Below are 13,286 nucleotides of genomic sequence, written 5' to 3'. Positions count from 1 at the left end.
AGATATTCAATAGAGGACAAGACAGGAATGCACAAAACAGGAGACAAATAATTGTTTAAACAGCCGGCAATCGAGCTGTTATCAATCTCAAGCATTTATCTACTGAAACAATTACTCAAGCTAGGCAACAATAAACTGATGCTGACAATTTAGCATCAATATCCATCATATTGCACAGAAGCTGCAGATTTCTAAAGCCCTGGCTCCATACCCATCTGACGCTTGGGGGCAAATGAGGCAGAATCTTAGCGGAAATGAAAAGCGGTGATTAGAGGGCAGGGCCAAATCCATCAAACTCCACTCTCTAGCTCTCGACTCTCTGATAATTCATCTCACTTTAGTGCCTGACAGCATGGAAGCAAAAATTGATGTTTGCTCTAGTAGTGAAGGGGTGCCCCATAAACACAGCACTGTTTTAAGCTTTTAATTAGGCCAGCGGGGACGTGGCACTCTGGCCTCGGGAGAGATAAAGACTGTGCATCAACCTGCCTCTGGAGGAGAGAAGACCGACAGAGAGGCAGAAAGGAGGATGAGGGGGGGCTGATGACCAGCAGAGACCGAGGCTACTCTCTCTTTTTTCCCCTCTCTATGGGCTTAAGGCCTGACGCAGATATAAATTTGCTGGCTCATTTACAAAAGTAAATTGCACAAGCACATGCAAAACTTTGCACGGAGGTCACAATACAATTTAATCTAGGATGGATGAAGACACTCCACTTGTGCAAACACAGGTGAACAGCACTGCTAAGTCATACAGGAAAAAAAAGCTAATGAGAGAGAGAGTAGCATGGGTACAGTACAGTGGGCTGGGCTGGCGGAGATAACCCACGGCAAACAATGAGATCTTCATTTATATTCTCTTCAAATTGCCTCCTCACTCAGGAATAGCAAAAGGGATACTGTTGGAGCCGAGTTTCAAAAAATTTCCATTGAGGTGATTTTGTGAGCGGAATTCAAATGAAAGGGTGAAATGGCATCATCACTTCCTGCCAGGGAGAGAGGAACGCACTTCATATACCCTCTAGCCTCTAGGAAAGGAAGGAAAGGAAAAAGAAAAAAGAAATATATAAATGCAGAGCTGCGGAACAACTGCCATCTGGGTCTGAACGTCCATGTACTGCAAGTTATAAAACTCAGTTCTGATTGAGTAAGTGCTGTTCAAAGTCCTTGTAAAATACCCAATAAACACACACCTGTGCCCACATAACTCTTAATTTCCTATTAATGTGCTGACCAAAAATCAGCACTTGTACCGCTGCTCATGATGCTTCAACCCATTGTTCAGCTGCTGTTTGGGACCTCATGAAGGAACTGCAGTGTTTGGCTACTATCTTGCTAGAAAAAAGAGAATTATGATTTCACAATTATTGATTGATTTCTTTTACTTTATTTAAAATTATTGTTACATACATATAAATTGTCTATATTTCATTGCTGCCTGTAAAAAAGCCACTTTTCAAGCCCCTTGAGGGTTTTTAGGCAGTTCTCCCTCACATTTCCCAGCCAATTCTATTTTGTATCTTTTATAAAGTTTTTTTTTTATATGTGCAAATAAAGAAACCAAACCACACAATAATAGCGAGACAATAATAAGCATTTATGTACCATTGGGGTGAGTCTATCTGATGCCAAACATGTCCCTGTTTCTGTTCACACTAATAACACACACGCAGAGACAAGCAGCATAAGCACAGAGCAGCAGCTGGACAGGCAGCAACACTTGAGCACATTTCACAGTGGCCTGTCACAGGGAGGCAGAGCTGACACATGCAGGGTACTTGGCCACCACTGCTGGATTCAACAGCATGCCCACTTGGCTCAAACATCAGGCGCTGGCCAACAAGGTGGCAGACAGGCAGGTCAGCCAATGGAACGAGTAGAGAACCTGTTAGAGGCCAGCTGAAACCATTCACGCTTCATTTTCATCTTCACAAGCATTTGGCTCGATGCTTTGCGACATCTCCATAAACACTTCAGGATACACAAGAATAAATAATACCATGAGGAACTGGGCCACCCATCCATGAAAGTGACCCGTCATGCCATTGATATGTACAGTATCCAGTTCAGACAAGCTTCAGGAAACACTTTCACACTCTAACACATCAAAGCATCCTACTTCCTTGAACAGACACCTTCATTTATACAGGGAACCCCACTAATTCAAGGTCTCTTTCACAAGAAAGCTCTGTGTGTTCATTTAAATGAGGCCCAGTGCCAACCATGCATCATTTACTGAAAAGCAAACAGACGACTGACGACTACCCTGAGTGTATGGATGACTGCTGGGAGGGAAAGAAGGCGAGGGGACAAAGTAGGTCATGTCTTGAAGCCAAAGTATACTGTCCACACCGTCCAGACTGTTAGTAACGCAAGGTCATAAACAGCTTGAAGTAATGTGGTTGGAGATGGTCTACACATTAAATTAGTACTTGGTGGTTCAGTGAGCCTAAGTTAGAGCCAATCAACATGCTGTTTTTGCCACTGGAAAAAGAGTAAACTAGCATTGCAAAATCTGCTTGATACACACTAGTGATAATGTCATGTTAGCCCACTTCCTCCCTTGTACTTCAATTGACATTCAGCCTTTATAAGATCATTCTCCCATAATTTCCCTCATGAGCAAGTTGCACTTAGAGCACATCTTAAAAAGAGTGAGCTTTGACGGAGGATTTATTTAAAGGTTTTCTTTAATGCTGCTTCATGTTCTGTCCAAAAATTGGACAGAGTCAGAGCTGGCTTTGTATACAAGCGGTGGGCTTGATGAAAAGACCAAAAGACCGCAGCAGATGGGAACAGACTCTCACTGACATATCAGGTAGGTGCATTCTCAGCTTTACTTCTTGCTCAGAGACTTGTGCTGGGGCAAGGCTGCTGTACGGCAGACACATCACATCAGCTTGTCAGCTGAGATACACACACACACACACACACACACACACCTTTCCCTCTAAGCTACTGTAAAATGACAGCTCTCTTCTCCATCCGGTAATTCAGTCCTATATCAGATATCCTACACAGCTTTGTAATGTACGTTGCATGGATGAATGCACTGTAAAGATCACATATGGATATGAAGTTGAGTGGAAACAGTAAGTGAAGTAAAATGGAAGTTGCATACGTTGTTTGGGAATCAGCAGCTGAAGAGTGGCTTGGTCTAATTTGTTAATTTGGGCAGATGGGGTGGTGGGGGGGTTGGGAACTCATAGCAGCTGTTCAGGTATCCTCTCTGAAGTCCACTAAGACAGCCAGGGAACTCTGCACTGGGGAGGGGACAGTGAAAACACAGGTGGCCACCTCTTCCTTTAAGTAACACCTACATATGCTGCACTGATAAGCTCAAGTCACAATGACAACTGGGTGACAGTACAGGGAATAACACTAGTGGGTTTTCCCTAAATCAGCAGCTACACTGTACTCAAATAGAACAGTCCCCAATCCATAAGTTTAGTTACAGGCTCTGCATAAGAATTAAGGTTTTAGCTGATTTTCAACCACAGCCCTGTATGTGCCATACATGCAGAGGGGGCAAGGACATCAAACTGGAGTCCCCTAAGGGCTTGGCTTGAAGATAATGCAATCAATAGAGGAGCAGAGTCACTCCAGTGACTTCTGAATCGCTGCTGGCCTATCCATCTGAGAAACTGTTTGCTTACACAAGCAAACTCCATCGTAGATTCCAATAAAAGAAAACGACAAAGCCCATTTCAGCCCCACATACTGTACACATCGACTCCCAGAGAACTATCCATTACACTAATGCCATTAGCCCAGGGTCAAACCTTAAAAGAAATAATTAAATAAATAAAAAAGCAACACTTGCCAAAGGCTACAACGATCCAAGGTCAAATCTTTACTAAGACTGCACTACATTCTCCTGTGTCAAACCTGCACCTTGTCAGCTCTTAGCAGAGCAATAACAAGGCTGTGAAGCAGATGTGTTACTGTCACTCCAAAACACCAAAACAAGAAGCCAATCTCATAAAACTGTGAGTGCGCTATTCAGCACCTTGAAGGTACAGGCAGTCAGGCAACAGGGGTATTTTCTGTCACCTTGTAAAGGCGTGAGATGAGGCAAGGGGACGGACGTGGAATAACAAAACTTTCTGTTATTCACATGTGTCATTAGAGGTTTGACAGGGAGAGAGGTGAAGAAGTGACAGCAGGATGAACAAAGGAAGGAGGTCTAATGGATATAAGTGCGGAGTGTACCCGGAGTGCAGATGCATTTCTATCACTTCTCCCTTTCGTTTTTGAAGATCTTTTGGCACTTTCTTCCCCTGCTCTATCGGTTGTCCTGTTGGCTCCAATTTTATAGTGCACTAGCCAGTCAAAAAAACTGCCAAATACAATGTCAAATCCATATCCATTTCAAGCCTATTTGTAATTACCTTTACAATTTTACTCCATATTATTTTTTATATAACTTTGTGTGACTTTTGATGGCTCCTCTGAAATTGCATTTATGGAGCCAGCAGCATGAAGCTTTATTATAGTGAAGCTTTTGATTAATGCTTATTTTGTTAACTTGATAACTTTTAAAATAAAATAATAGCTATTTTTATATAGCACTACTATTTTAAAGTTTCTTTCTCAGACATAAGTCTTCAAATGCTAGCCTGAAACCTTGGAGAGTGCAGTGTTTATGTATCCAATCATTCCATCCATTTACCTCTGAACCACTGACCCCAAAGTCAGCTATCTGGGCTTTTTGGGGTCGCTGAGTTGATCGGACGTGGTTCAGAGTCAGTTGGACTATGGGAAACAGTTAGTGCTGACCCGTGGGCTGGAACCGGGACCCCTATTTGGGGAACGGAAGATTGTAGAGACATGGGATCAAAACTGGCATGTTCAGCGTCCCTGAGAACCCCTAGACAAGAACTGGTTCCATGTTGCTATGAGGTTAAAATCTGGAGATCAACATTAGGAATGGGATCTGCCAAAAGTGACCCAAGTGAAATTGCTTCCCACATTATCTGAACACAGAAAATTTTAAGAGCCATATATGTATACACATATATGTATAAACACACACAAGGCTATGATGTTTTATATTTATTTGAAGAATTACTGTAGATTTTGTCTTTTTGCTTCCATTACTAAATAAATCTAAATAAATCTCTCCCACAGCTTTTGTTTCACTCCAGTTAAGCCTCTCTGGGTCAAAAATCTTGAATTCTAGCTTGGTGACAGCCAGAATGAATCCTCAGTAACACACAATATGTGTGTAGTATACAGGGCTATGTGAATGGTTATGGCAGCCCATCTCTGTTTTCTCTAAAGGGTTTTGATGTGAGCAGCCATCCATTGTTTACCAGGTTTGCTCCTAATGGTGGGACGCTCTGCCCAACCAAGAGAACATGCAAACACTCAGTCATATCACACACACACACACGCACACACACACACACACACACACACACACACACACACACACACACACACACACACACAGAAGCACAAACAAGTATACAAAATGATCGCATGCGTACAAATGCACATTCATAACATGACGTATGAACATGCACTTGCAGACTGGTAAACATAGGTGAACAAATATGACAGTGTGCACATATTCTAACACATAAATGCATCTGCACACAGTGATACAAAAACACACACGGCAGCAGCAGCTGCTGTCTGGAGGACTGCAGTTCATTACCATGGTACCTGAGGCTTATAGCAGAACTAGGGGTTTTCCCTATGAGAGAGATGGGGGGGAGAGCTACGGCTCCAAAAACATTCAACCAGGCATAGCTTCCAGCTCTGCTTTTGCACAATCACACTTTCACCACGCGTGTCATTTCCCCCTCTTCATTTTGTTCGTTAAACACTACAATGCTGCACCACAAATCCAATTAAGTCAAAAAAGGAAAATGCAGATCCCCAGATGAAAAAGAAGGTTCCACCAGCATAAGCAGTGTTAACCACTAACTAGCCCATGACATATGGGTAAGAAAAAAAGCTGATAGAGGATTGGGCAAACAAGCTCCTGGAAGAGAAAGGAGGGAGGTGGAATCTCCTCATCACACAAAGAGGGAGCTGGGAGCACTGGGGGACACTGAGACGGTGGAGGGCCAATGGATTCCTAATGAAACTCTTAAAGCAGACAACGCATGATAAAGCCAGCATGAGCCGGCAACGCCAAGCAGCACTAAACAGAATCAACACAGAGGCATGCACGCAGACTGACAAGACTACACACCTCAGAAGGAAAAGGCATTATTTCTCAATTTCCATTTTCCTCTTTTCCCACACACACACACACACACACACACACACACACACACTCAGAGGACTGCAGAACTGAGAGGAAAAGTACACTCTCATCAGATAGCTCCAATTAAAGTTTAGCTTTAATTCTCCTAAGGAAGTAAAGTGAGTGTTGATGGGTGTATGGTCTCCGTGGAGGGGGTCAGTGGCAGTGGTGGCTCAACCAGTGATGAGATAAAGGGATGATGCATGAGCCCGCCAAATGTAGCCAAAACTAGAAATGGACTTTCTCTACTGCACCCCTCCCACCTCTCTCTCTCTCTCTCTCTATTCTCTCCCTCTCCCATGCTCCCTCCCCCTCCTTCTCAATCTCTCTCATTCTGCTCTCTCTATTTGTCTCTCTCTCTCTCTCTCTCCCATGCACACACACGCATACACTCACACACACACACAGAGAGAGGAGCGAGCGAGAGGGGAGAACTGCAGCGGCACGATGGAGATATTCTCAGTGCGTGTGCTCTGTCGCTGAGGCGCCCGGAGTTCAGCCACAGTGTGGATGGGAGCGTGTGTGTGTGTTGTTGAGTGCATGCGTGTGTGTGAGTGAATGAGAGCCCCGGCCGCCGCCATACAGAGAAAGGAGAAGGAGAACAGAGCAAGGGAGAGCAGGGGAGAGCGGGTGGAGTGGAGGAAAAGGGGGGGAGTGTTGACTCTGACTGGGGCTTAGAGGAATCTCACACCACTGGATCGGAGGACGCTGATGTGCAACAACTACTCCAACTACTGCTGCTGCTGCTGCTGCTGCTCTGCCCGCGTACCGCTGCCTGCCCGTCCTGCTAACTTCTGCCATGGCATAGCCTCCTCTTCCACCTCGCCTCTAATCCACTGAGGGAACGGACATGCACAGGCACAACCGGGGATCTAGGCTATCTCGTCCTTTACGTCAGTAATTCACAGTCTGAGGTGAGTCGCTCCTCTCCTCTCCTCTATTTCACCTCTCACTCACAGCAGCTGCATGGGGAAAGTCTATTCAAATAACCTCTGGAGGGGAAATCCAGGGGATCTGCTCACTCTGTGGGACTGAGCTCGGGATAAGCCACAGGGAATGTTTTCACTGAAGATTTTCCCTTTTAGCTGGGTGATCAAATATGAAATACATCAGGCAGATGAAAAGAGAGAAATCTCAAATTTGATTTTATGATTAGTTACAGTGCTGAGTAGGGTAGGTGAGGGAGATGCAACTCAGCTGTTCTGGAATGTGCTGCTACTTTGTTTACGAAAAATTCTGGCAATAAAAAAAGTTTAAATATGAAAAATGCACATATATGTGTCTGTGTGTGTGTGTCTGTGTGTGTGTGTGTGTGTGTGTGTGTGTGTGTGTGTGTGAGGAAGTTGGGGGAGCACTGCTGGTGAAATTAAAACAACAGCAGTGATGTTTCACAGGTCTGTCAGGTCAGTGTTCTCTCTGCGAGGAGATGCTGATCCTGGTTGCCTCAGCACACACAGCTGCAACAGTGCTTGCATGCAGCGGCTCGCATGATGCTGCATTTCCTCTCCTTTTTACGCAGCTGAATGTGGGTTATATAAACCATGCGGATATCAAAAACAACAACAAATAAATAAAATATACATATCTGCAGCATCTGAATTGCTGTGTGGAGCTGCTAGCCCCTGTGTGGAGGCAGCAGCAGTGTTGTATGGAAGAGCAGGCAGCTTGCAGTGGAGAGGAATACGTAATGAGAGCTGTGCATCAGGCATCTGACTGCGTCTGATCAAGGACTTTAACTGTGGAGTAATCTAGATTAACGGATTGGGTGAACCAAACATCTCCTTACTGCATCCTGAAGCATGGTTAAACGTGAGAGAGGGAGTGTGTGTGTGTGTGTGTGTGCTGTACAGAGAATTCTTGTTTCTTCCTTCTTCCTGACCAAATTCTGATTCCAATCACTAAACAGAGAAAGAGTGAGTACAAGAGAGAGGAAGAGAGAGCATGTGGATGGTCAGGAAGCCTCAGATCTTCATTGTCCTTCAGCTGCCACACAAAGCGCATGCCATTCTCGCTCATCACCGACACCCTGCTGCTGCCATCTCCCCCCCCCCCTTCAACCCTATCACACACCATCACTCTGATACCATCTCCCCTCTGCTCCATTCCACTTTCTGCAGACACCGAGAACGGGGGGACTGAGGGAAACAGATGAAGATAGATAAAAGAAAGAGATGGGGCGTTTGTGTGTGTATGTGTGTGATAAAGAATGGCGAGACAGATAGCAAGGGTGAGAGAGGATACTGAATTTTTCTTTCTCTTCACAGCTGAATGGCATATGCACTAGCCGTCAGGAGTGAAACAAAAGGCACTTACCTGCTGCCCGTCAGAGGTTTATTTCTACCGTGATATAAAAAGCAATATACAATATAAAAGGTGGGGGATGAGAGTGGGAAGTCCACTTAAAGGCAGAAAGAATACATGTTCCCCTCTGTCCCCCCCTCCCCTCCAGCAGCCTTCTTGCTGCCTCAGTGAGAACTGGGCACAGCGGCCCAGGAGGAATGGCCATGCTGGCCTGCCGCTTCAAAGCTAATCTTTATTTTTAGGAATCAGTGAAATCAGTCAGCAGCTCCCCCAGTGATATCCCGGGGGGTTCGAGAGAGGAAGACACTCTGTGCTCTCTATCGCAGCCGCACACACAAGCAGGGGGCATGCACACACACACACACACCACCTCTGGACACGATCACTCCAAATACAGAGATACATGAAGCTGGCAATGTAGTACAAAAGCTACAACAAAGCTCTCAGACACACAGAGAAATGGAGTGCACACAGCAGAGGGGACTGGCAGAGGACACAGCAGGGAGAAACACAGCAGCAGAGCCGGCCTGCAAAAGAGCAGACGACAAGAAAAAAAGCATTTTAGGGATGTTCTTTGCATGACACCTGACTCCTCACAGTGAGCAAAGACGAGACGAGGGGAAGGGAAGCAGAGAGGGACGAGGGAGTGCGCTGGCTTTCCAAACGAGCGGTGAAGTGTGCGTTTGCCTCCCGTGGCCCCGCTTTGCTGGGAGAGCGACTCATTCATCCAGAAAACAAATTGCTCTCCTATATATGAATGACTGCTTTTGGAAGAAGCCAGATGTTACCTTTCATGTGGTAATGGGATTATTCATTAAGAGTCACATTTTTTTATTATTTTTTTTTTCTTCCCTGCAAGCTGGACAACAACAAACAAGCAGTTGAGGTGAAGCGTGTGTGTGTGTGTTGTAAGGGAGAAGGTGTGTGGGTGCCTGTGTACGTGCTGCATACTGAAAGACACATTTCACACCTGATCCCACCTGGCTCTTGTTACCTGTGTACACTGGTGCCTGTATGTGTGTGTGTGTGTGTGTGTGTGTGTGTGTGTGTGTGTGTGTGTGTGCGTCCTGCAGCTTTATAACCAGATAAAGTCGCACTATCGTAAAGGGAGGGGAAGGATGCTGTGTGTGACTTTCAAAGGTGCATTATGCAAAATTGCCGCGGATCAACTGACTCAACTTTAGACTCAACTGACAAAAATGTGGAATAAGCACAAAATCTGATGACTGACGTTACATGATCCTCATTATTGGGCCAGCCCACAGATAAATTACATGGATATTTCACGTTTTCACGTGTAAGTTGAGTGAGAATGTTTCCCACTTGAAATGATGATCTGCAATTTCGCATAGTGCACATGTCTAATATATTAATTTCTCCCAGCACACTCACTCGTTATAACTGATTTATAATATGTAATAAAGGGAGGGAGGTCAGAGGTCATTGTCAGCTAATATGCATGCCCCATCTGTCAGTGCGTTGCTCAATAACACATTAGCAGGGGGGGTGCTGACTGCCACAAGGGCTTGAACGTGGGCCTCTATGTCATCCTGCTGCCCCCAATTTCCTTGAAGCAATTCAAACAGTTTTTTTTAACCCTGTCAATACAAATGAGAGTGACCCCTGACACAGTGAGAAGTCATTAGTTGGTCCTAATCCTGAGGTGATTCGAGAAAAACTGGCCTGTGACTGAAAGGTGACGGCTTTGATCACCTCAGCAGTGGAGTGTCCCGCAGAAGTGTCCTTGAGGAAGACACTGACTCCCCACCTTGTCACTCACTGTCAGTCATTCTGGACAAAAGCGTCAAGCGAAAGCCTGAAATGTAAATGGTATGTTCATGCTATCTGACGTTATCACCCGCAGAGACTTTCAGCACGCTTTGGATCTGTGACAGGTCCATGTTAGGTGGAGGAAAACTCCTGCACACTCAGGAAGGCCTTTACACTCAAACTGCTGTGCTGTGCTTTTTTTTTTTTTTTCTTTAATCTAGACTGAAAGAAAAAAATGAAAATGAAGAAATTGTGAAATTAACTACATATGTATTTTTTATATCTTTATATTTTTTATTTTTTTAAACTGCTGACCCTTTTTCCTCTTTTATTGTAAGGTAGCGTTTCATGGATTGCCTCCCACTCTGCAATGGCATTACCACTTAAATTCATGAGATTCAGTGGAACTGACAATATGATACATCTTACAGACAAGAGAGGATGGCTTTAGCCGTCTCTTCGCCCGTCTCTGTCTATTTCGGTTCATGGCTTCTTTTTCCATGGCTTCACCTTGCCTCCTCCTCTCCATCTCTGTCTGTTTTACTCACTTTCAATTCTCCTCCATCCAAGCACAGTGAGAAGTCTTTACCCTCCTCTCTTTCTCCTCCAACCTGTTTATTCTAGTCCCTTCCTCGCCTTTCCAGTGGTGTGTGTGTGTGTTGTGTGTGTCATTTCTTTGCTAGGGAAGACTAGTAAGAATCTGAGAACAACAGGGGAGTTCTCTAGTTATCCATCAGCTCTGAAACCTCAGTGTGTCTGGAAGGCAAAGAGAGAGGGAGAGACAAAGGCAAAGTGAGAAGGCAAAAGAGAGGAAGAGAACGAGACAGAGAGAAAGAGACTGAGAAAAAAAGAGAGGGAAACAAAGAAAGAGAAAGGTATGATGTTCTGTCGAGAGACGAAGAGCAGAGGAAGGCAGAGAGTGATCTGGTGCATTCTGATTAGAGCAGGCAGCCTCTGCAGCACACATCCTTTCCTGAGATCTGATCTCTATGTAGCCTCTATGTTCGGTGACGTATGGATTACAGGCTCGCTGTGAATTCATCAAGCCTCCCAGAGCCCACCTGGGGTTTAGGCATAGCACACATAGCCAACTAACAGCTTACAGCAAGTAGGAAAATGACTGAAGGGGAAAAAGTACAATTCAGTGGGGAGAAAGTGAGTAAAAAAGAATAAGGCCACAAAGTACATAAGTAGTTGTCAGAAGACAGGAAGAGAAGTCCTATATAAAGTAGCGCCATATTGACATATACTGTATTGCAGCACAATAATTGTTTCTAGCATCATATCGGAGATGATGACTAAGGTACAGCTCACAATTTAAGCCTGTGAAGGCTCATCTAGAGTTAATATCCGCAGTGGAAAAAGTCTTGCAGTGAAACTCCTGTTCCAGCTGCTCCCTCTTCCTCTCACACACACACAAACAGTACACATCGAGAAGCAATTAAAGGCATGAGATTGAGAAGAAAGATACATTAGTCAAAATATAGCTGGAACATATGGTTAATTTAATAAAAGCCGTGCATATGGCATAAACTCACTATATGTAAGGGTATTTCAAAGTCCTGTGGATTAACATGAAATCTGATTGGATTGAGATGCGATGGTGGCAAAGCATGTTGGTGTTTCTTCAATAACAAGACTGCAATGTATTACACTCTCAGCAAACAAATACGTCCCTGGTATTATTACTGCAATACCTCTTAGGACACACTGATCCTGAGCCCAATCTTTAAAATGGTGCTTTGAAACAGTGGATCCCTGATGAGTGAACAACAATTACTAGAAACACAATCCCTTAAAACCCCCGTGGTTTCCAGCGCCCCTCCATCTTACAGCATTAAGCTACCATTAACTGACAAAGGATTTGCTGCATTTGGTGTCAACCCTAATGTATGGCTGCTATCCTTCAACACTGCACTGTGCGGTCAGTCATTCAGTTACTGTCCCATCACACCCTGAGAGCACGTGAGCACGCATGCTCACTCACATACTCACAATAAAAAATAAAACAACACCGTGAGCTGACCTTAACCACGCAATCTAAACCGAACGATGAGCCTCCATATCTTTTTACTGCATAATCAATGTGCTTTTAAGAGACAGATCAAAGACTTTTCAAAACACTACTAAGCCCCGTGTAATTATGAGCAGAAGCTGACAGAGGAGAGGAGAGGGGAAAACAAAACAAGAGTAGATAAAGCTGGATTACAGTGGGGCTTGGCACTTCCATGAGTGTGATGATAGTGCCGTGCTCATTTGTTCAGGCAGCATCTGAGGCCATGCTGAGCTGTAATAATGTAAAACTGTAGCAATCAGAGAGCAGGAATTTGCCGTTGAACACATAATGCAAGGGCAGACTTGAGGCTGACTTTACCCATAATGGAAAAAACACAATGCTGGCTGCATATATTTTCCTGTGGTTTCACTTAGTAAATAACACACAGAGCCAAGCTGTCATTGTGCATTTTGAGAGGGCAAAGACCTTGAAATAACAGAGTTTTGGCCCAAGTGCACCATCTACCCCGTAATTGTGGCAAATAACATCTAAAAGCATGTCACTGCTGTATTTCAATAGGTTGATACCAGGCATATATGACTCAACAGCACATGATTGCGGTATCTTTGAGGCAAACTGTCAATCAAACAGTTGAAACAAAGACTGAGCATATAATAAGCAATGTACTAAGCAATGTGAGCGTCAAAATTTGCTAGGAATTACTGGTACTGGAAATTAAGCTCATGAAAATCTTTTAAATGTTTTAATAAGAAAGGCTGCAGAGGTTGGCGGTGTTAATTGATATGTAGGGCCATATTTCCAGGGTGATGAATTCACTGGGTTTGTGATCCATGTATTAATGAATTTTCCCTTTGGTGGAGCAGAAGCGATAATACAAAAGTAGTCAGGCTTGAAGTCATGGTAAACATTAAAACCTCAGGTTGAGCCAGGACACTGAAG

At 44.3% G+C, this 13,286-nt stretch overlaps 2 protein-coding genes across 3 annotated transcripts in view; one reads left to right on the top strand and one right to left on the bottom strand.

Annotated features, from left to right (window-relative positions):
• dock1 (dedicator of cytokinesis 1) overlaps positions 1-13,286 on the bottom strand; it is a 193,787-nt gene that overhangs the window by 71,165 nt on the left and 109,336 nt on the right. The gene's annotated exons all lie outside the window — the stretch shown is intronic.
• insyn2a (inhibitory synaptic factor 2A) overlaps positions 7,022-13,286 on the top strand; it is a 28,091-nt gene continuing 21,826 nt past the window's right edge. Inside the window, exon 1 of the mRNA XM_030077883.1 lies at positions 7,022-7,173. The gene's annotated coding sequence lies outside the window, so the exon portion shown is untranslated. The remainder of the gene's footprint in view (positions 7,174-13,286) is intronic.

This window comes from Myripristis murdjan, chromosome 19, assembly GCF_902150065.1.
Source record: "Myripristis murdjan chromosome 19, fMyrMur1.1, whole genome shotgun sequence".
Classification (NCBI taxonomy): Eukaryota; Metazoa; Chordata; class Actinopteri; order Holocentriformes; family Holocentridae; genus Myripristis; species Myripristis murdjan.
The sequence above is the reverse complement of the archived record's forward strand: the minus strand, read 5'-3'. Positions and strand labels throughout refer to the sequence as shown.